General features: G+C 35.6%; 1 long non-coding RNA gene across 1 annotated transcript in view; it reads left to right on the forward strand.

Annotated features, from left to right (window-relative positions):
* The first annotated feature begins 2,667 nt into the window (after nt 1-2,667).
* Nucleotides 2,668-25,156, forward strand: part of LOC113461118 (uncharacterized) — a 60,291-nt gene continuing 37,802 nt past the window's right edge. Inside the window, exons 1-2 of the long non-coding RNA XR_016395747.1 lie at nt 2,668-3,939; nt 4,037-4,162. This is a non-coding gene — a long non-coding RNA (uncharacterized LOC113461118). The remainder of the gene's footprint in view (nt 3,940-4,036; nt 4,163-25,156) is intronic.

Genomic DNA, 25,156 nt, shown 5'->3' on the forward strand with positions numbered 1-25,156 from the left:
CTCCTCCTCCGTCTTCGCCTCCTGCCTCTCGGTCCTCCGCCTTTGCCTCCCGCCGCCCGCGTTGTCCTCCTTCTCCTCCGCCTTCGCGGCCAGCTTCATCGGCGCCTCCCCCATTGTGTGGTGCGCATCCGACTGGATCTGGATGAACTGGTGGTGCTCCTTGCCAACGGGATCGGCCTCCAGGGTGTGGATCACCTTCGCGGCTTTGGAGATGGCTAGATGTGGGGCTAGGGTTTCCATCTCCTCCTCCTCCTCCTCTCTCTCTCTTAGTGGCTAGGTTTCCATTACTGGAGGATTAGATTTTTTTATAACAAGATCGGCAGTAGAGCGTCATGGGGAGTCTGATGGCGCTTTTTAGTGTCATCTCCCCACTATCACTCCTGCCTCTGATGACGCTTCCACGGTTTCTCTTTTTTTGGCCTCCGAAAAGCATCGTCGGATAGCTTACTTTCCACGCTGACCCAATTTAGTGTCATTTCCTGCCGATGCAACTTAAAAGCATTGGCAAATTTTGGTGCTGGAGCCAAAATTACCGACGCTTCTATCTAGCGTCAGCATCAATACATCAGCATTGTTCTTTTTGCTGTAGTGAATGCTTGAACACAACTTGAGATCGAACTCAAGTAATCAAAGTGGGAACATGTAGTTTTGCTCGAAAGGCACAAAACATTGATTGCTGAATTTAGAAAAATATAAAAAGAATTGGCAAAGTATAAGAAAATATTTTGCCTTGATGGTGAATCATCTGCTAGAGAAAATTTTGGATGAAAATGTTTTGGTGTCTTCTGATGTTCTCCTTTTGTATGCCTATGTGTGTACATGACAAAAACCCTAGACGTAAAAAAGTAGCTTAATTAAGGTAAAGAAAATCCAGCTTAATCAATGGATGCCTATGTAGCATTACCTAAGGATTCGATGTGTCTATATATGTTCTAATCTTCTCTTTTTCTCTCCCTTACTGATGTTGCCCCCTAGCTTAATGAGGGATTCTAGCATTACCCCCACCCTAATGCGCCCATGCACGCAAGGAATCTTTCAATAGATAAAACTAGAGTTGGATGAGATTTCGTATTTCTCTATAGTTAAGAGAATGCCTCTCTCTCTAAACTATCTCCTCCATAATCATTTTCGGATGGGCGAAAGGAGGAAAGCATGTATCGCCTGGCCATCTATTCCATCCTGTAGATTCCCGAAGTTGGGCTGACCAATGCCTACCTATTTCTCCCTGAGCTAACCCTAGCTAGCTAGACCAAGCTTTGGTATATGGCTAAAAAGTATGTATAAGTGTTAAAATTTTTATAGATAATGTATATTTACAATGATCCATTGAAATTAATCAATCCCAACTACTAAAACTCGGTGATGGTTTGATCATAATGTTATAATTCATTATCTGATTTTTCTCATCACCTCCTACTCTTTTGAAAGAATGGATGGTAATATGATGGACTGCAAGGGTATAAGGCCTGATAGCTCGAAAGTTCTATATATCATGGATTATATTTTGTAACAGGAGGCAAGGAGTTTCAAGGTTAATCAAGATTGACCAGACCTTGATCTGAGTCTAGTTTAATTCGAGTATCGAGCCATTCAAAACATGCTTGTGTTTATCCAGATTTAAAATTAGGCTCGAATAAGCTCAACCAAAGCCAAGTTCAAAACTTTAATTAATTATGAGTGAAGACTTATGACAAAATCTGTAATTTGAAATTATATTTGAGGTCAACCCTAGCTTTATGTGGACCCACAAGAGCCTTGATAATTTGCATACCAAGGGACAAGTTAACAAGCATCATGGGACAGTTATGGAGATAGTGGATCATGGGGTCCAGTAGTCCATATCATGACCAATTCCTGCTCCTAACTGGTGGTTGGAATAGCCCATCTTCCAAGTCACATATTAACAGAGCTTGACTCATATTACCTTAAAGGATCTGAAGCATCTAGTAGTCAAAACCAAGTCAGCCGGGAAAACAATAATTCCCATGCTAGAGATCTCAGTCACTAGCAATACTACCACTGGCATCTACACCACCATGGTCTTTGAACAAAGCCTTTATTATTATTATTATTATTATTATTTATTTATTTATGTAGAACAGATGTATTATATAGTGCGAATATAAATATATAAAAAAAAGTTAAAAAATAACAAGTCTAATGGTGCACCGCATAACTTCCACTTTTTCGTTTAAAAAATATTCTTAAAATGATTGGACACATAGGAGACTATCGAATTCGCTGTCCATCCACATAGAGATCTCAGTCACTAGCAATACTACCACCGGTATCTACACTACCATGGTCTCGAACAAAACCTTTCCTTTTATTTTTTTAAGAATAGATTATTATACATTGCCGATATAAATATATTTAAAAAATTAAAAAATAATAAATTTCGTAGCATACTAAGTAATTTCTTCTTTCCCATCTAAATAGTATTTTCAGAAAGGTTGGCCACCAAAAACCCTTCCCGTCCATTCCAATTGAGCAAAGCCTACGTCACAAGCTCCCACCCAATTGGCCCGACAAACCAATCCCACGTGAAGTGCCTTCCTTTCGCAAGCCCCCGCCCCATGGGCCCGGCAGACCAATCCCACGTGAAGTACCTTCGCTTCACGTGACACCTGAGGACAAGCCTTTCTCAAACCCTAGGCTACTGGATAAGCCACACGTCACACGTGCTCCTTTTCCCCTCCATAAAAGCTGGAAGAGCGAGAGGCCTTCTGTCCTTGCCCCCTTCCCCCCTCCTCTCTCCTTCTGCCTGCCTTCCAGAGGCGAGGAGTCCATCGCTGGCCAGACACATAGAGAGAAGAGGTATAGAGGATTAAAATATCTCCAAATCTTTCAGCCATGGTCCCTTCATATAGTTGCATTTGCACCTGCACCTACAGAGAAGAGCGAAAGAAGATGTTCATTAGTCCCTTCCTCTAGGTGCAGTGGCAGAAGCAGCCATATGCCATCCTGGAATCTTTCTTCTCATTACCACTTCAAGCAAAGGTGAGAAGTCTATACCTTTCACCTCCATCTCTTCCTGAACAGAACCGTTGTATTTATCAATTGTTCAAGCTTAATGCACGATATCCTGGATTTGCTAGCTTCCCGATGTTTTCTCCTTCTGTTCTCCTTTTGTTTTGGTTTTCTGGCTCTTGTTAGTGGGAGGTCCTTGTTTATCTCTTCTGATTTTATTTCAAGAAGGCTTTCTAAGTTTCAAGAGAGGGTTCCTCACTATCACAGAAGATAAGTAGATTGTCGGTGGAAAATTTGATTATTTAAGATCTAAGATTTGGTTTAGAAATAATTAAGGAATAGTCACTACAAGAAAAAACAATATTTTCTAACACCTAACTACCGACGCTAAGGAGAAGCATTGGTAATTTTGGCTGCCATGCCAAAATATGCGACGTTTCTAAATAGCATCGACAGAAATCAAAATAACAAACAACGCTTTGCAAAGTATCGTCGGAGGCCGATTTTCTAACGAAGCATCATCGGAGGCTGATTTTCCAACGACGATGCTTTCAAAAGCATCATCGGAGGCCGATTGTCCCATTCTCCCCCCAGCCGCCCCCAAACCCTCCAGCATGCCCCCCGGTCCTCCTAAATTCCTAACCTCGTCCCCTTTTCTCTCCATCGCTCTTTCTCGATCTGAGACCAATCTTCCCCAACCAAGTCCTCCTCTTCCTCAAATCATCCTCTTACCTCCCATTTCCGACCTCTTTTGCCTCTACTACTCTTCCTCCCTCTCCATCATCGCAGGCGGCGGCGGCGGCAGTTGGTGGGCTGGCCTGTGGAAGGCGGCCTTATCCTCAGCTCCCTTCCTATTTTTCCACTTCTCTTTGTGGCGTTGAGAAGCAGCACGTAAAGAATGTCTCTGGTAATGATGCCTTCACCCTCCTCTTCGCCGCCGTCAAGTCCGACATCGATACCGCCCTCCAGGTCCTCCTCCTCTTTCTTCCTTCTAAGGTTTCTTTTCTCTGATGTTCCCTTAGTGGCACACTTTTTCTTTTTCCTGATTAATGGATCTATTGTGTAGAAATGGGAGATGGATGCCGGGAAGAAAAATAGGGTGACAATGGCAGCGATGAATGCTAAGATCCAGCGCACCAAGGCCCGGTTGATGGAGGAGGTGCCCAAATTGCAGAGGTTGGCGCTCAAGAAGGTCAGCTTCTTTGTCATTCTGTTCTTTTTAATTAAATATTTTTTGAAAATTATGATTCTTGTTTTAGTTTCTGCTTTTTGAATTGTAAATTTTGGTATGTTGAGAAACAATGCAGCTTTTGTTTTAAAAAAAAAGTGAGAGAGAGAGAGAGAGAGAGTCAATGCAGGTACTTTGAACGATCTGTGAATCATTTCATTTGGTATTTGCATAAATTTGGAAATAAATTTTGATTACTCTCTATCCCATTTTCATGAATATGGCAATTTTAAGTGGCCTGAATGGTTTTAGATTACCCAATCACATCTTTCTGTGCTACAGGGCTTATGGCTTTGGATTAATTTTGATTTTCTGAGCTTGCTAAAAGGAAAGGCGCCATGGCATTAGGAGGATGACCTCTAAAAAAATTAAATATTTTTTTTAAAAATAATTATAACAATGCTTTAAAGCATCGCTAACTAAAAAGAAAAGCAGTTAAAAGCCGATGCTTTCAAGTATCACTAACTGATCAACGCTTATAAGCGTCGGCTTTTAGGGACGCTTTTAAGCGTCGCTAAAGCTCACCCTTTAACGACACTTTTCAAAAGCATTGGCAAATTTTTTTTCCACCTTAACATAGCCGACGCTTTGGCGATGCTTTTAAAAGCGTCGGTAAAAATCTTAGAAAATATCACCAAAGCTTCTTTTTCTTGTAGTGAGTGTTAAGTAATGTGACAAGGGAAGAAGAAAGAAAGAGCTAGCTATCCATATGGAAAATTATAGTACCATACACCTGAGTTGCATGCTTGTAATACAGTGATTGATGCCATAAAAGATATGGTGTCATTTGCCCCCGCAGATGACAACAGCACTTTAGTCCTTAATGGTAATTGCATGAAACTAATAAATCTAGATAGGTATACATGAAGAGGGCTACCCTCTCTTCTTCTCTGAACTCTACGTAGTCGATTGCCTATAAATCACTTTCTACCAAAAAATCTCTTATATCAATAAAATTTCAGTTTTTAGAAGTGTTGCCCAAGGTGACAACCCAAGAGGGGGGGGGGGTGAATCGGATTTTTCTAAATTTTTTGGTGCTTTAAAAGTTTTCTTGTTAAGAGCGGTGGAAGCTTTCTTAAGTTATTTGTATGAACTTACCCTAGAGCAAAAATCAATATAAAGCAAGAATAAATACAAGAACATGCACAACACAAATAAGACAATGTATAGTGGTTCGGTGCATCCCAAGCACCTACATCCACTCTCCAAGCCTCTCCTTGGGAATTCACTATAATCCGTCGGATTACAGTTGGATTGTTTTCCAGGCTCACAATCCAAAACTTTTACAATTGGTTTTCCGGGCTCACCAATAAACCTCAATGTTGGTTTTGCGGGCTCACCAACAACCTAAGTTGATTTTTTGGGCTCACCAATAACCTGAGTTGGTTTTTCGGGCTCACCAATAACCTGAGTTGGTTTTTCGGGCTCACCAATAACCTACGTTGGTTTTGCGGGCTCACCAACAACCTACAATGTTGGTTTTACGGGCTTACCAATAAACCTTACAACAAGAGTAATAAGTAAAGAATGAAAGCTCCTAAAAGAGTAAATAAGGCAATTATAAACTACAAAGAAGAGTTTAGAGAATGTTTATCGCTTTGGAGGAGCTATTCTCTTCTTTATCAAGCTTGCTTCACTTCATAAGGGTTGGTGGAGCTATTGATGACTCTTTGAAATTGCTCAACCATTTTTTTTTGGCTCTTAAGATGAAGCAATTGAATGAGGCTTGCTTTTCTAGGGTTTTCTCTTGAATGTGCTTCTTGATTTCCAAAAGGTTACTTCCTCTGATGAGTAGTGCCTCTTAAATACTTCTCCAACCTCTAAAGAACACTTTCCTATCGTTGGAATGGAGAAAGTAGCCGTTTATAGTCGTTGGGGACTTAAAAAATAATTCTGCAGAACTAGCCGTTGGGCTGTCACCCATGCTGGGGTCGACCCGAGTAAATTTGGGGTCGACTCAAGTTACTGTTCATCAGGCTGGGGTCGGCTCAAGCTTTTTTAGGGTCGGTTCCACCTGGGGTCGACTCAAGGAAACTTGGGATCGGCCCTCTCAGTAAATTTCAGAAGGCTATATTTTCAGATGGCTGAAGCTGGGGTCGGCCCGAGCTTTTCTGGGGTCGACCCGAGCTGGGGTCGGTCTGAGCTTTTCTGGGGTCGACCCGAGATCTGTGCCATTTGTGCCAGAATGTGCCAAAGTGTGCCAAATTGTGCTAGGATCGACTCCATCTCTTCTGGGATCGACTCTAACCCTATTTTTCTGCATCTTTAGGTTAGATTTGCACATTAAACATAAAAAAGAAGTAACAACATTGCAAATCATTTCTTTCTCCTTAGGATGCTTGGCACATTAAAGTTTAAGCTCATTAAGCATGTAAATGACAGAGTTAAGCTTCAATCAAAATAACTTGACTCTAAGGCATATTAAACTGTAAATTAGTTCTTTTCTCAAGTTCTTCCAATATAATTTATTTTTAGATGTACTCTTGAAGATTTTTTAAATATATCAAGCAAAGCGTATCAAGGATGTATCAAATCTTTCTTCCTTACTCACTTATGTACTGGATTAATTGAGTTAATAGCATTAACACTTCCATATGGCCTCAATGGCTTTGTAAGCATCAAAATAACACTAGGATCCTCAATCTCTCCCTTTTTGATGATTACAAAACATTGAGTATAAGCAAATTGATATTCATGTGAGAAGTAAGATTTAATGTATAGAAAATGCTTTTGGTGTAAAAGTTTCAAATAGTCCAATTTAGAGAATGTATTAATAAATCAAAAGCTCCCCCTATCTTATCCAAGTAGAATGCCTAATGAAGTTTAGCTTTGCTCCCCCTTAAAGCAAGAGTTTCAAGCTATGTATCAAGGCAAGAAAAATCTCTATGATTATGTGCCAGATTCAGATTTTCTCTTTGTCAAATGTCTCCCCCTTAAGTGTATAATACATGTCTCCCCCGTAAGTATACAATATATACCTTTTATATTTTCTTCCTTATACGGTCTTTTTTTTATAAAATTATCTTTCTTATAAAATTTGCTTCTAGTTTCTCTCTTATACTTTCTCCCCCTTTTTGTCATCATCAAAAAGAATGAATAGCAATGGATAGTATTGTAATGACACAAAGATCATGAGTAAAGAAAAAATGTATTTCATCATCTTTGCCAAAAGTATAATATTTTAGAGAAGAAATGCAGACAATAACAAAGAGTAGATACTAGTTAAAACAAATACAAAATCTAGAAGACACTAGTCATAATGAACATGCTTCATTATGAGCATATACTTAGATATTTTTTTCCCTTTTGACAGCATAAAAAAGATTGCAAAATAATGAAATATTAAGCACAAGACAATATTTCATTCATTGCATGCCAAATTATTGCAAGAATATGAATTATGTGACTCAAGGCAATACTGTCAGAACAAGATAATGAGTACAGATCAAAGCCAATTAAGATAGTTTTAAAATTATGATTGGATCACATCAAAATCAAGGATGAAAAGTTTGACTTTAAAAATGAAGACATTTAAGATGTGAGCCAGAAGAGATCTCTAAATGTAGATTTCAAAGATAGTTTTCAAATCAAGTATAGATGAAATCTTTTTCAAGTTATTTCAAGGAGTATCAAGAATAATATTCATAAAAGGCACGAATGAAAATCCAACACCTCTTTTTTTTAATATATTAAGTATATAGCAAAATAAGAGCAATCTAATTAATTTTCAGAGTATAGTATAAGAGCAGATAAAGATCAAAACTTATATACTCGAAAAACATAAGATTATGTTGAATCCTTAATTCTTAATGACTTCAAAGTTCTTTCATGATATAAAAGTATTGGAGCATAGATATCAAAATATGAATTTATGCAATGTAGGATACATAAAATTCAAGATTTTGAAAGTTCTTTTAGAGCTCTTTTAAAGACTTTATTTTACTCCATTAAAGATCGTAGCATCAAAATCAATTAAAATGAATTGGTTTAGGATTGAAACACTAAAGTGCAACCCAATAAGAACACATAAGTAGATTTCAAGATAAATTTTTGATACTAAGACAGATGGAATCCTTTTCAATTAATTTTCAGAAATAAATGATTTATCGATAAATATAGATGAAAATCCAATTTTTAAAAGATATTCAATGAAGCACAAAGTTTAATACCACTTTACATTTAGTATTCTTTCTCTTATCTTTAGTTGTGAATTTACACGATTAAGTTCTATATGATCTCTCCCTCTGAAATTTTCTCTCCTCCTTAATTAATCATTCCATTTGAGAGTTTAGAGTTTGAAGATAATTTTCAATAAAGAGATTGAGTATTTAAAGCTCCCCCTCAAAAGATGCATTTTCTTTCAAACTTTCTTTTCTTCTATAATATCAAGAATGTAGAGTGATCCAGAATTTTTTAAAATTTATAGCAATCACTCTTTTTAATCTTTCAAGAATAAATTATATTTTCTCTTAATTTTTTTTGAATATGTATGGAAATATTAATCAGAAAATAATTCTTTTGAAGCTCAAATTTCTTTCAAAAGTAATTACATTTTCTTTCCTATAAGAATTATTGGAGTGAGTTGAAATATTTTAAGCTTCAGGATCATTAACTCTCTTCTTAAAAATAGCTTTTCTTTTTAATGATAAAAGCATTTAATTATGCAGGAGTGTATATTCAAAATATTAATTTCTTAATCATAGTTTTTCAGCAATGTATATATGAAGCACGATAAATCTTTTTAATATCAAAAAACATCATATGTTTAGAAACATTTGTTCGCAATCAAGATCATTGACATCATTTAGATCAATTTCAGTACACTTATAAGATAAAAAATGATATGTTTCATATGCGTATCGGAGCAAACAAACAAGGTATCAAAATTAATTTTATTTTTCTTAAGCTGTAGTTTTTTTCTAAGAATCATAGTAAAGTATTCTCCAGCATGATGCAATCTTTGAAGCATATAATAAAAATTACAAAAAATGTAAAGATATAAGCATTTTATATGGAGTTTAAACTTTTATACTATGTCATATTCTGAATTTCATAAGAATTTTCAAGGAGGCTTTCAAAATTTATAATTTGAGATATGTATCTTCTACATTGTAGCTCATCTTAAGTCATTAAGACTGAAAATACATATTTCAAGCACATCAGAGCACATTCAGAATTTTTATTTTTAATATTGAGTTTTGGTACAAATTGGAGGACATTTTAACATGTATCAGAACATTATGTACCAATGTTAGGCAAAATAAAAGATAAATTCGAATTAATTCATTCTGCCTAATTTGCAAATTCAGATTGTTCTTTTCTTTTATTTTTTAAAAGATATTCACTAAAAGAAAATGATGTTGTTGTTGATAGAAACATGTTTCAATCAAATTATCTAGGTATAGAGCATTACAAATTATATTTGAACAAAATTCTCAATTTTTTTTTCGAATATTGAAAACTCACAATTCAAAACATCATGCTACATGTGAAATATAGTATGCATACCATTAAAGCATTAAAAACAAGTATGTCAAGGATTAAAATCAATTCTTTTCAAATAAAGTTCTCCCTATTTAAATACAATTTAGCACTGATTTTATCTTTTCTAAAAGAATGCTCACACAAGTCTCACAAATGTGCCGAATATATTATGTTTGTTTTGTCTTTCCTTAAGATTGGAGTATTTGCTTTTACTTGAGTTATACTTTTCTTAATTAATGTTCATTTTCTTTTCTTTATCTCTCTCTCTTTTTATTATTCTCAAGTAATTTTCATGAAAGAGTAGAATAAAGAAATAATCTAATTATGCTCAAGCATTCATAGCTTCTCACAAGTTATTTTAAATCAAAATTTTAAGTATAAACTTGTGTATTTCATGGTTATGCATCACGTAGGCAAAGGTATATTTCAGTTTGGGCAAACCATGAAACAATTTCTAAAAGCATAAGTCAATCAATACATATATAGACACGATATCGAGAAATTAATAATTAAAGACTTTAATCATGCAACAATAAGATTTCTTATGTGTAAACTTTTGACTGAAGAAGGTCCTCTCTCTTGTTTGCATATGAATGTTTATTGTATCTTACGTGGAGGTGTCCTTCAAGTTGAAATCTCTCATTTTCTTGCTCAAGGATCCTGCATTATTAACAAAATCTTTTTCTTTCTTGAAAGAAAGTTATTAGTTTTTTCAAGATACAAAATATTCATACAACGTATTTCTTAACTAGATGACTCAACATAAGATATGACAATAATTGAATATTGAGTCACTTTACTCAAGAGTTTGCCTAGATACAAGCATGCACATATCACTTGAACTAAAGAGATAGTTTCATTAAGCAAGATGGTTCAAGGACAAGCATGTGAGTTAATAGGAAGATTCATCAAGGTTAAATCAATTTTTTGTTTTCAGAATTAATTCAGCTTAGATTCTATTTACTTAAGATAATTATCAATAAGACATGCTAGCTAAGTTTTAATCAAATTTTCTTAAACAGTTGTTTCTATCATAATTCAGATTGTTACATAGAAGCAAAATGATAAACTATATTCTAAATAAAAGATCTAGTTTTAATAAGAATAAAATGAATTGATATTTCTACAACTAGTATCTTTTCATTGAATATTCTATATGCATTGCTTGAAGTGTAATATCCAAAGAAATATTTGTTTTAATGGATTTAGCATATCTTTCATTGTTGACAGCATAACATGTACAACTATAAAATATGAAAGTATGCAACTTTTGATTTTCTATTTTTTTTGAGTTCACAAGGGTTTTTCTTCAAAAATAGATTTAATAGAAAATCTTATAATATGACAATCTATGATGATAGCAAAAATCAATTAACCAAGTTACTATCACGAAGCATTGTTATTACACAAATTTTTCAAGGATTCTATTTTTATGTTTTTTTTTTATAACCCCTATATGTAATGGTGTTCTTGGTGCAAGAACAATTGTATTCAATACCATTTTCTGTACAAAACTTATCAACAAATTGGTTTTCAAACTGTGCCATGATACTTCTTTATTTTCATAGTTTGTAAACCTTTTTCATTTGAAACCTTTTGTAAGTTTGTGCCAAAGCAAAAAATATTTCAATTTAAGTGCCAAGAACAAAACCAACGTTAGTTTTGAGAAATCATCCATAATTACAAAATCAAGAAGCTTATCTCCTAGGTTCACTATCCTAGAGATCCAAATAGGTTCTTGTGAAGAATTTTCAAGGACTAAGAGGTGGAAACAATGTTTTCAGATTTAGAAATGATTCTAGTTTGTTTTTCTAGATGACATCCATAGCAAATTTTGATCTTGCAGAAATTAATCTATGTAAGCCAATGACAAGATCTTTTGAGATTAAATACATACTAGCATGAGTTGATTTTATATGCCAAAAATGATTTCTTTAATCTTGGTATTCATGGTGCATATATTCAAAGGCATACCAAGTATACATTCTCATGTCTATGATCAATAAAAGATAATGCCATGGATAAAAACTCTCAATCAAGCATATAGAGAATTCATAGAGTTATTCTAAATAAATTGATTAATCATTTAGCAACTTATCCAACAGTAAGTAAAGCATACATTAAAATGAAATGATTTGATTATATATATATATATATATTTAAATTTTATCTATATCACAAAATTGATTAATACCTGCAATTCATGTTTTAATCAGATACTAAGGTAAAGAGAATGATAAAATGCAAGAATTATTATTTTCATTATTATTTTCATTTCAATTACTTTTCTTAAGTATATTTTAAGTTTCATTCTTTAATATGTGTCTAGAGCACCCAATATTCAAATTAACTGTTGGAGCCTTCAGTGCTAGACACACCTGCAGAAAATATTCAGATTTTCAACTTAGGAATCCAAGCTCTTTTGGGTCCTTGCAGGTTAGCTATAATTGATTCTTTTGGAACCCACGTTTTTTTAGTAGCTATTTTGTCCATAGACTTGCAGATTTTAGGATTACAAGGAATGTATTTCTGCATTCTCTTGTTAAACTTAACAAACATAGATTTAATATGAGTAGTAGATAAACCTTCAGTTTTCTGTTTTTGCCTTTTAGATTCATCAAATTTGTAATGTACAGATTTAGGAACAGAAGAGATTTTGCTTAGCTTTTGTTCCTGTTTATCAGCATTATAAGAATCTGTTTTAAAATAATTAGAAACTATTTTAACAAATATATTCTTGAAAGATTTTTGAATGTACCAAGGTTGATAATTAAATTCAGCTCTTTGATTATTTATCATTAGGTTCAACTTTTCAGAACTGAAAGTAAATCTTTCAACAATAGGTCTCAATTTGTCAACTTTTTTAGTTAATCTTCTATTATCTTCTGAAAGTAATTTATTATTTTTCTTAAGTTTATCATGGCTTTCAGTGAGAAGTTGGTTTTTCTGATTTAGTACTTTATTTTTCTCAATTAAAATTTTAGTTTCATTAGTATGTTTCTTAATTAGAGTTTCATAATAATTAGACAGTTTCAGTTTTTCATTTACTAGGGTTTTCTTTTCATTCTTCAGGTTCTTGTTTTTACGAATGAGTTTCTTATGTTCTTTCATTAGATCAAGAAATGCATCATGTAACTCATCAAGTGTAAAATCATTTTCAATTTTATCACATACTTCATATTCAGAAGAGGAGACACTTTGTGTTTCAATACATACCTCGTCCTTGTGTGCCACAAGGCATAGGTTTTCAATATCAGCTTGCATTTCTTCTTCTTCAGAGCTAATTTCAGTTTCACAAAAAATATTAGTGCTTTCATATTTAGCCTCTAGCATATTCCATATGTCTTTAGCAGTTATGCAAGAAGATGTGCAATTAACCTCATTCTCATCTAATGCACAATATAACAGCTTCATGGCTTTTGAATTTTGTTGGATCATTTTCTTATTATGATTAGTGTTTGTGTTTGTCCCATTGACTATAATACCCCATAAATTATAATCAAGTGATTATATAAAGATGCGCATGCGTGCTTTCCACTGTGTGTAATTTATGCCATTAAATAGTGGAGGTCTATCAATCAATTGTCCTTCTCCTAGAAAACTATCTATTTGAGTTGTCATGATCTTTGGCTCTTTGACGGTTAGGTCAAAATCAACAGACAAGAAATTATAGAGCACCTGCTCTGATACTACTTGTTGCCTAAGGTGACAACCCAAGAGGGAGGGTGAATTGGGTTTTTCTAAATTTTTTGGTGCTTTAAAAGTTTTCTTGTTAAGAGCGGTGGAAGCTTTCTTAAGTTATTTGTATGAACTTATCCTAGAGCAAAAATCAAATATAAAGCAAGAATAAATACAAGAATAAGCACAATACAAACAAGACAATGTATAATGGTTCGGTGCACCCTAAGCACCTACGTCCACTCCCCAAGCCTCTCCTTGAGAATTCACTATAATCCGTCGGATTACAGTTGGATTGTTTTACAGGCTCACAATCCAAAATCTTTACAATTGATTTTTCGGGCTCACCAATAAACCTCAATGTTGGTTTTGCGGGCTCACCAATAACCTGAGTTGGTTTTTCGGACTCACCAATAACCTGAGTTGGTTTTTCGGGCTCACTAATAACCTACGTTGGTTTTGCGGGCTCACCAATAACCTATAATGTTGGTTTTACGAGCTTACCAACAAACCTTACAACAAGAGTAATAAGTAAAGAATGAAAGCTCCTAAAAGAGCAAATAAGGCAATTATAAACTATAAAGAAGAGTTTAGAGAATGTTTATCGCTTTGGAGGAGCTATTCTCTTTTTTGTCAAGCTTGCTTCACTTCACAAGGGTTGGTGGAGCTATTGATGACTCTTTGAAACTGCTCAACCATTTTTTTTGGCTCTTAAGATGAAGCAATTGAATGAGGCTTGCTTTTCTAGGGTTTTCTCTTGAATGTGCTTCTTGATTTCCAAAAGGTTACTTCCTCTGATGAATAGTGCCTCTTAAATACTTTTTCAACCTCTAAAGAACACTTTCCTACCGTTGGAATGGAGAAAGTAGCCGTTGGGGACTTAAAAAACAATTCTGTAGAACTAGCTATTGGGCTGTCACCCGTGCTGGGGTCGACCCGAGCAAATTTGGGGTCGGCTCAAGTTACTGTTCATCAGGCTGGGGTCGGCTCAAGCTTTTCTGGGGTCGGCTCCACCTGGGGTCGACTCAAGAAAAATTGGGGTCGGCCCTCTCAGTAAATTTCAGAAGGCTGTATTTTCAGAAGGCTGAAGCTGGGGTTGGCCCGAGCTTTTCTGGGGTCGACCCGAGCTGGGGTCGACCCGAGCTGGGGTCGGCCTGAGCTTTTCTGGGGTCGACCCGAGATCTGTGCCATTTGTGCCAGAATGTGCCAAAGTGTGCCAAATTGTGCCAGGGTCGACTCTAACCCTGTTTTTCTGCATTTTTAGGTTAGATTTGCACATTAAACATAAAAAAGAAGTAACAACATTGCAAATTATTTCTTTCTTCTTAGGATGCTTGGCATATTAAAGTTTAAGCTCATTAAGCATGTAAATGACAGAGTTAAGCTTCAATCAAAATAACTTGACTCTAAGGCATATTAAACTGTAAATTAGTTCTTTTCTTAAGTTCTTCCAATATAATTTGTTTTTAGATGTACTCTTGAAGGTTTTTTTAAATGTATCAAGCAAAGCGTATCAAGGATGTATCAAATCTTTCTTCCTTACTCACTTATGTACTGGATTAATTGAGTTAATAGCATTAGCACTTCCATATGGCCTCAATGGCTTTGTAAGAATCAAAATAACACTAGGATCCTCAAGAAGTGCAATAGAAGATTGTAAAAGATTTTGAGCATCATAATTATGTATGGATTACCAAATTCATCAAATATGCCTGCATGTATCACAAGCTTGGGTACACACACACATATATATACATACATACATATAATATGCTTTCCAGTTGAATATTTATATTTATATTTCTGATTTTTAAATTTTCTAGTGAATCAAAATTTTAGATTGTTTTCTATTTTCTAGTAAGTTTATTATGGAGATGAATCAACGAGAGATACATCTCTTGGCATATGGTTGTTATTCACAGGACACTATACCAAAAGACTGTCTTATTTTCTTAAATTAAAGCTTCACATTTTGAAAGGGTGTGACCCTTTATAGAGGAGTTGAATGGAGGGATACGTATAAAGCATCACACCTTTTGGCATAGCACCCTTTTGAAATCTATAAATAAGAATTATTGGACAGCATTAAAGTGAAAAATTAGATTACGAGAAGATTGTGAGAAATTTCATAATATTCATCTCTCATTTAGTATTTTATTTTGTCTTATTTCCTTCTTTGTTTGGGCTTAGACTAGTTCCAATTCGTCTATAAATTGTCTTATTGGAGTGCACTTTAAAACAAGTATGAAGTAGTTTGTTATCTCTTCATAGTAGACTACCATCAACTATTTGCACTTGGGCAGGGCAAATTCTACTCTAAAGAGCGTGTCATCCATAGTATGCATCATATGATATTTTTCTTACTTATTTGTTTATTAATTTATTTTTTTGAGATATATTTTATATTTGTTATAATTGTATATGACAATAGAATTTGCTCTCTCATCATATTCATATTTGCATAGTCATATTAAAGTCATTTAATTTTATATGGTCCATAATTTTTAAGAAACCATGTATTTTGCAAGATGACTTATTCTGTTCATATAGAAAATGACCATATTATTTATTTGATTTTGAATTATGATTAATAATCTCAATTATTTAGAAAAATTTCAATGATTTTACAATTTCTTTATAACCTCAGTTTTGTACTGATTATTTTGTGCATTATTTTGCGATATAAAATTTCCAAAAGGTAATAATAATTTATTTGATATTACTGAGATTGGAACCCTGTTTTGTTATAGAAATATTTAATCTCTTAACTTCTTGTGCTAAGTTAATGATTTTGTCAATTTTATGATTATGAATTATTTTATATTTGTATTTATATATCATGATAGATAAGTGGTGACTATCCTTTATTAACATGATTATGAAGAATGAGATGATTAGTGTGTCATTGAAAATTTATGCAAGCTCTAACAAATTTAGCTTGTTCTAAATATCTTGAATTCCATACTATATTGACCTTACAAGAAAGCTTTATAATCCAATCTAGTGCTTTTCATTAATATGCACATTTATAATCAGTGCATGTATTGATTAATGAGTGAATATACGATGGGTTCTAAGTGAATTATACAATATCTCTAATTGTATGTTTTAACTATGGTGAAGATTTTTGTTGTAATTATTTATATAATATCTCCGTGTCATTGAAATATAAATGAGTATATTACATTTTTTTAACATTCTTAAATATAGGGATTATTTTTATAAAAAAAGTGGGGTTATTTAATTTAAGGCATGTTATGTTCTAGAGCTTACTAATGTAGAATTCTATTAGCATTAGAGAAGTTAATGTCATTGACATGGAATCTTGCAGTATAGGATGATTAATAACTGAACTTGTAAGAAGGCTAATTGAGAATGAGGGATTGAAGCATACTAAAAGATCACCCAACAACTACAACCTAATATTACCGACTAGAGGTCTTAAGACAAACATTCAGTGGGTAATAACAAAATGAGTTGTTTTAGGATGACTAGAGAAGAACTAAATAGTTGGGAGCATATTGCTTCTAGATATTAAATGCCATGGCTGCAGGAAGAGCATTGGTCCTAAATGAGTTCTTAGCCAATTGAGTAGGGCATTTTTTCCATTCCATAATATCTTTGAAGAAGTCACCTATATGAGTGTGTTTTGAGGTCTTGATTTGCGAGATTGAGGTATCTATGAATCTGAGATACTAGCACAATTTTGTGAGGGAAATATATTTCTGATATCCTCAAAAGTTGGTCACCATTACATTATACTACTACAAAGTATGAATTGTACAATTATAATATTGCCTAAGGGTACATAAAATACAATACAATACATCACACTTCCTATTTACACCGCATCTCAACAATCCAACTGGTGATTAGAAGCAAGTGCTACGTAGATTAATATGATAGAATGAGAAGAGATTAGAATCACATGACTCTTGCTAAGAGCAGATAAATTTTGGCTGTGAAATCATACTAAGGGTGGAGATCCCGGCCGAATAGATAGAATTTATTCCCAAGGTGAAGAAGCAGCCTGAAAGGTTAAGTCTTGAGATTTTGGTCAGTTGAAGACTGAAGCAATTAGAGCGGTCTCAGATTTCCAAGAATAGAGGGCTATATTGTAGGCCAAGTGAGAGGAGACAACTAATACAAGCTAAGTCAGAATAAGTTAAAGGCAGATACAATATGATTATTGGTTCGATAGTTATAGGATGGTCAAGTTTATGTATGTGCATAGTGGGAAGATTGTTGATAGTAGTTAGCACCAAAACTGGAGACTAGATGTGGAAAGCAATTGCCAACATGGAAGTTAATATATTTGAGGCAGGGCCGGCCCGAGCCTTAGGCGACCGAGGCGGTCGCCTAAGGCCCCGGGCCAATGGAAGGCCCCCGGGAGGTGAAGAGAGAGAGAGAGAGAGAGAGAGAGAGAGAGAGAGAGAGAGAGAGAGAGAGAGGGAGGGAGGGAGGGTCTGACCGTGACCAAAAGGAAGCAAAGGCCCCATATCGAGTCTTCCCCCTTGATGGAAGGGAGGTGGAGAGTTTCTTGGCCTGCAGAGGGGAAATTTAGGAAGTTGGGGACGGTAGTTTTGTTTTGGATGGAGAGAGAGAGAGAGAGGGGAGGGATTTGGTTGGCTTGATACACGCCTGAAGCCACTCTTATCTTTCATCCCTTCTCTTGTTTGGTTTTGGTCTTGGTTTTCCTTCCCTCACATTACTCCTGATCCAGCTGGGCCATCAGGAAGAAAGGGGGATTGGAAATGGACTTCTTGGAGGGTGGAGATTCTTTTAATTTTCTCCTCTCGGTTTCTTCTCCCCCCTTGGGTGGTAGAGAGAGAAGGAGGGAGGGGGTTGAATGGCTGCTGTGCTGTGATGTTGCGGTTGCTGCTTGGGTACTCACTTGAAGGGGAGATGGAGGGATGGGACTTTTATTAATTAGATGGAGTCAATTTCCCATAATGCCCCTACTTTCTCTTATAGAGAAGCTTGTTTTTGGATAAATTCTTTTCTTTACCTTGACCATGAAGTGCCATGGAATGACCTTTTTCTATTCCGCTCGACATGATAAACAATATTGCCAAGCATTATCTCAGTTATTTAATTAGTTTCATGGCCCTTTTTTTAGAATAATTACTTTTCTGCACTTCCATTCAAAAATAATATTAAATTAAAAAGATTTTTTGCCTATCTTTGTTAGATTCATGTATCTTTGTTGAAATAGTATACTTGATAGCTATCCATTTTCATATCATTTTCTAAAATATTTTATATTTATTAAAAAAAATTATTATTAAAAAAAAGGCCTCATTCATTGGATTCGCCTTAGGCCCCCAAATGTATTGGGCCGCCCCTGTTTGAGGACAGTTATTATGTATTAGTATAATTAAGTAAAATTGTACTTTGTAGAAGACTCTTCGACAATCAAGCTAATTGATTTATCTCTACATGAGCCTTAGTCATTTAGTCTAGAAGTAAGCATAACTTAGCTTTCTATTGTAGCCCAGTGCTACATCCTTACCGTAACCCAGCACGACTTCCTGCTATCCTAGCCTGGTACTACAACCCTTTATCCATTTTCATCTTCTTTGAACAATGGTGTGATGATGATAAAAGTTCTTGAAGGTCAAGGCATTGAACCCACACTACTCTATCCTCTATTTGACCCACATCTTTTCGATTAGCCCAATGTTGATAGCATGTTCGCACATGTATCCAGGCCTCATTCAGTCAAGCTTGATGGGGCGCCCTCTACCTTGATGAACCAAGCTCTCTGGTGATCCTAAGTTTCTTGACTCACTTAGAACAGGATGAAAAAGGTGACAACAAGCTTTCTAGCACGTCCAATATGATAATATGTAATCATCATCACATTGTCTCTAGTGAGAACCCGTGTAGTCATCGTCATACTATTTTTGGTGCGATGACTATGTAGTTGTTTTCATGCTACTATTAAAGGAAGCAAAAAAAATAGCTACAGAGAAAGAGTCTGTTATACTAAGACCATTTTTGAAGCGGGATTCAGGATCTTCGACTCTGATAGTGGGACTATATGAAAAACTTGTTTTCATAGTCGAAAGTCAATTCACAAAGCCACAATACATTCCAATGAGTCCTATGGTGAAGATAGTCATGCTAATCCTTGTGATGGACGAATCAACTTATCGGTCAACATGTGAAAATATTGTAGTGCTCAAGAAAACAAAGTTGGAGACTTCGGCTCATCAAGAGGTGTTTACACCATATCTCTATTTGCACCACATATTGAATACATACCTTGTGGCAAATCTGGGTGATGGATATGTAATATTAACTGAATAAAAGAGACAACACAAATAAATTGTCTAGGTTGAACAAGCTAAGGGCCAAGCAAAGTTGGGATAAAAATCTGTCTAAAGTTAATTATTTGAGTGAAAAAAGCTAAACTTGATAAAGTTTAGCAAACCTAAAGGTGCCAGCCCTTCAATAGTATAGGTGAGAAAATTTAAAAAGGCACGTTTAAAAAGTTAGTGGTAGTTAACAACCGTTATGTGAGTGGGTTCGTGGGGATAACCAACCAAAGCATGCAGTCTCCAGTGGTTAGGAGATTGAGGAAATTGGTGTATCAAAGAAAGATGGATGATGGGAGGACTTTTTTTCTAGACCAATGAATGCATCTTTATTTTTTCTTTATATTTTCGTTTACTCATCATTTTGTAGTAGATTTTCCAGTAGTATAGACAACATTCCGTTCACCAAAATTCCTTGAAGTTTTAAGGCATCCAAACCAAATGTTTTCTTCTTCGAATTCCACTGATTATTAGCTTCTTATCCTATTTTCATCTAGAAAACACAGGGAATAAATTTTTGGCATACTCGATGGGACTCCATATGGAATTCCACGAAAAACGAGAGTTGATCCCCAATCTTCTAGCATGGTATAGCCCGAGAAGCCTATAGAAGGTGCCTTTATCTTGGAGGAACATGTATCTTGGGTTGAACTAGTGGAGAATTCGCCACCAGCATGGCATCTTCAAACCATTATTGGTGGGATCCAACAAGGGACACCCCTCAAAATGGATCTTGGCCAACAAGAGAGCCAGTTTGATCTCTTGGGGTCGTTCCAATGGGTAGTTGGGTAGATGTGTGACATCATTACCCAGTTCAATTACCATATGGATGAGAGCCAGAAGGATCTCATCGAAGCTATGACTAGTCAATTCACAACAGTTCTAAGGCTGTTAGTTATTAGGAGAATTTGTCTACCCAAATGGCAAAGCAAATTGAAAGATTAGTTGCAGTATTGATTGAACATAATCAATCATCACATTTATCATGCAACACGTTCCTCATCAGTGCAAGTATTTGAAAACAGCCCTCAAGATATCAATAGATTGCCAATTCAAGCCTTACAATAAGGTAGTGTTGAGATTTTAGAATGGCCTAACCTTCAAAAGCTCATTCATACGATAAAGAGAACGTTGAGTTGTATGTGGGTGAACCTTCGAGAGCGAAGGCACCTATACAAAATGATGGGGGTTCCTATGAATTTATTAATCAAGCTCCTTCTCAGGTAGTCATTTCATCCAGCCATAGGCTGAATCCGATATTGAGACTGAATTGGTTGTTCTGCAAGAAAACAAATAAGCTAACAATCGAGGCAGCTATCAGTGCTGGGGGCAATCTAATAATTCACTTGGGGTAAGTGTTGGTGTGAATGCTGGGAGGCAAGCTGCTCTCCCACATAACTCACTAGCTAATTAGGGATATGTAGGGCAATTTGTTCTTGTGAATAATACAGCCATCAGTGCAGGTTTAGGGGGGCCAGGTACCCCAGTGCACTAGAGAGCTTCAACCAATACCTCAATGTCATAGGCAAGTCAGACTATGAACATTTGGAGGCCAATTCGTATACCACTGATTGGAGTTGTGCTATATAACCCCTATGGGGTATAGTTGCCTCAAGGAGTATATCCTGAAGGAATAGGATTCTTACCTCATGTATGGGATGGTGGCTTACATCAAGCTGACTCCGGTGCTTGTAATGCATATTATAATCTGTTGTTCCATCCAAACCCCCATAGTCCATCCTAGATATATATGTGCCAAACCAAAATCAAAATGATCGAGGCTAAGCTCCACCGAATCTGTCATAGTTAACAGAGTTAATCAAAGAGCAGCTTACTTGTTGGCTAATCAGGAGGGTGATTTATAGGAAGCCTTATCCTAACTAGTACAACCAAGCTTTCGAGTTTCCTTATAGGTACAAAGTGCCATAATTTTCTAGATTCTTAGGTGATGATGGAGTAACGACTGTGGAGCATATAGGAAGATTCTCAGTACAATATGGACAGACTGGCAATAACAATTTTCTCAAATTAAGGTTGCTCGCCAATTCTCTTATAGGTTCTACCTTTATATGGTAAATCCATAAATCCACAATCTAATTCTATACATACTTGGCAAGAGTTAGAAAGTCAATTTTATGCCTAATTCTATAGAATCGAACCTGAGGTTTGGGTAGCCGATTTAGCTAGGTTGATGCAGCAACTTGGTAAATGGGTCGAAAAATATATGATAAGTTTTAAAAGAGTATAAAATAGGTGTTACACATTATTGAGAGAGACCAAATATGTTAAAATTCCACAACACGACCTTAATTGAGACTTAAGGAAAAAGTTTGTGGGTCAAGAATTCTTGGATTTGTTTCAATTAACCACACAGGTAGTTAACTATGAGATTATTTTAAGAAAACAAGAGCTAAACCTATTTGAGGGACCGAATGATGAGATTTCGGCACTTGATGCCAATTCAAATGTTATGTCCACTGATCCAGAGGATGCAGAAGTTGATGTGGCTGAAATTTTAATGGGTAAACCTTATGTTTGCAAGGCACTCAGCAGGTTGAATGCTCTAGTTCAGTCAAGAAGAAGTTGTTAGGCACTTTCTAAAGATGATGTCAAATATCTATTTGACATTATTAAAGCGGAGTAAATATTTGATCACTTGCTAAAAGATAAACAACTTAAACTCCCCGAAGGCCATAAAATTCGTTCTCCAAAAGAGTTGAGAGGAAGAAGGTATTGCAAATGGCATAATAGGTGAAGTCATGGTATTAACAATTGTATAGTTTTCAGGCATGCTATCAGAAGGCCATCCCAGAAGGTAGACTCAAATCCTTAGAGAAAGATAAAGGCATCATGTTGTGTTGATAATAAATTTGAAGCAGAAATAAAACTAAACTATTCTACTTCAATAAATAATAGGCAGTAATAGGCTAAAACAAAAAAATTAAAAGTAAAGGTAGGAAAAATGGAACCCGAGATGCTGAGGCGTGGTATGTTGGTCACTTTCCTTGAAGTAGATTTCGCCGCCTTACAGTGCACTAGGCTTGGATGGCGTTCTACTCCTGAGATACAACAGCCTCTCGTTCCTTCTGCCTCGATGATTTGCACGGATCAAAGAAGGCTTCGAACCCATAATCAATATGCAGCAAGCCCGTTTAAAAGAATTTGGAAGAAATATTTTAACTAGTAGAGAGAGTAGAGAAAGAAGAAAGATTAAGAATTCTCTGCTTCTAATCTTATCTATTTCTTTCTAATCTGTAGAGGTCGTCTATTTATAGACCTCTACAGGACTTATTCCTGTGGGGCGCAACTCTTCGTGTGGACGGGTTCTCGCGGTCGCGATCCTTCGTGAACACGCCCCCCTTTTGCACAGTCGTAAAAGCACGTGTCCCTCAAGAACACGCCCCCCCTTGCACGATCAAGAAAGGGTGACACAAAAATCGTGGGAAGAAGGACTTGAACTCAAGTCCTTGTGAGAACAACCCCACACACAAACCAACCGTACCACCAAAGGATGGTGAAAAATTAAAACATTTAATCATTATAAATTCAACAATCCTCCACCTGATTAAAATGTTATCAAGATTTTATAAAAAATAGTCATACCGGGCTTTTCATGTAACGACTTCAGTAAAGGTAGCTTGCGGCTTTGAACCTTTACCTAGTGAAAGTATACTTACATCTGAAAAGAATAGTGGTAGCTAAAAAGCTTTGAACCAAATCCTTTGGTTCAGATTTCCATATACTTCACCCATGACAAATGCAAATACTGGGTTCATCATAGGTGGTGCTTTTCGGCCTCATGCACCAATATCTCAGTTTCATGAGCGCTTTAGGGGTTAAACCCTTATCCCCATAGACTGCGGCCACAGAGTCACACTCACATAGGTGAATCCTCCAAGGGTGCTCGCAGCACAGCACCTTGTCATAGACTCGGACTCATTCAGAGTTTTAAACTCTTCCGTATACCTCTGCTGTGTTTAGCACTCACATCATAGGGAGAGACCAAATGACGTAAAGTCATTTTAATAATAGTGCTAACTAACCATTAGCAACTTATTTTTCTCGTTGAACCTTTCGTCTTGGGATCTCCAGTCAGAATAGGTTGGGTTGCCCTTGTAAATGATTCCTTATGGGTTTCAGTCCCATCCTCCTTGATGTTTCTATAACTTTGCTTCTAGCTAGTCCTTTAGTCAAAGAATCTGCTAGGTTACCTTCAGATCTAACTAATTCCAAAGTCACGATACATTTTTAATTAGGTATCTAATTGTCTTATGTCTCACACTAATGTGTCTTCTGTTTCTCTTGTTATATTCAGTATTTCTACAAGTATTAATTGCAGCTTCATTGTCATATAACAAAGAGATAGCAGGCATAGGCTTTTCCATAATAGAAATTTCTGACATAAGATTCTTAAACCATTCTGCTTCTTGAGATGCAGAATCTAAGGCTACAATCTCAGCCTCCATAGTGGATCTGGTGATCACAGTTTGTTTGGATGATCTCCAAGCAACAGCTGCACCACCCAACATGAATATGTATCCACTAGTTCCTTTTCGGTTCACTGAATCAGTGATCCAACTAGCATCACTGTATCCTTCAAGTACAGCGAGAAATCTTGAGTAATGTAAACCATAAGACATGGTACCTCTCAAGTATCTAAGTACTCTGTCCAGTGCTTCCCAGTGACTAAGACTATGGCAACTATTAAACCTACTGAGCTTTCCTATAGCATAGGAAATGTCAGATCTACTTGTATTTGCAATATACATCAGTGTCCCAATAATCTGAGCATATTTTTCTTGGGCCACTGGATCACCTTTGTTGCACTTCAAGTTCAAACCATGCTCATAAGGTGTACTCACTGGTTTACAGTTGTACTTATCAAATTTCTTCAAAATTTTCTCAATATATTGTGATTGATCAAAGATTATACCATTAGGTATTCTGGTAATCCTATTACCAAGCATTACCTCTGCCTGACCTAAATCTTTCATATCAAAATTATTAGATAAAAAATTCTTGATATCAGTTACAATATTCATATCAGTACCAAAAATTAAGATATCATCAACATATAAACACAAGATAACGCATGAATCATTTTTTAACTTAGCATATAAGCATTTATCGGATTCATTTACTTTAAAGCCATAAGAAACAATTATTTCATCAAATTTTCTATGCCATTGCTTAGGAGCTTGTTTTAAACCATAAAGGAATTTGACTAACCTACAAACTTTTCTTTCCTGTCTCTGAGCCACATATCCCTCTGGCTGGTCCATATAAATTTCTTCCTCTAAATTACCATTGAGGAAGGCAGTATTGACATCCATCTGATGGATTATCAAATTATGGATTGAAGCCAGTGCAATTAAAGTACGGATAGTGGTTATTCTAGTCACAGGAGAATACGTATCAAAGTAGTCTATACCCTCTTTCTGAGTAAAGCCCTTAGCAACTAATCTTGCTTTATATT

The sequence above is a fragment of the Phoenix dactylifera genome, chromosome 6 (genome assembly GCF_051530095.1).
Source record: "Phoenix dactylifera cultivar Ajwa chromosome 6, Ajwa_hap1_PhDact_Kaust_v1.1, whole genome shotgun sequence".
Classification (NCBI taxonomy): domain Eukaryota; kingdom Viridiplantae; phylum Streptophyta; class Magnoliopsida; order Arecales; family Arecaceae; genus Phoenix; species Phoenix dactylifera.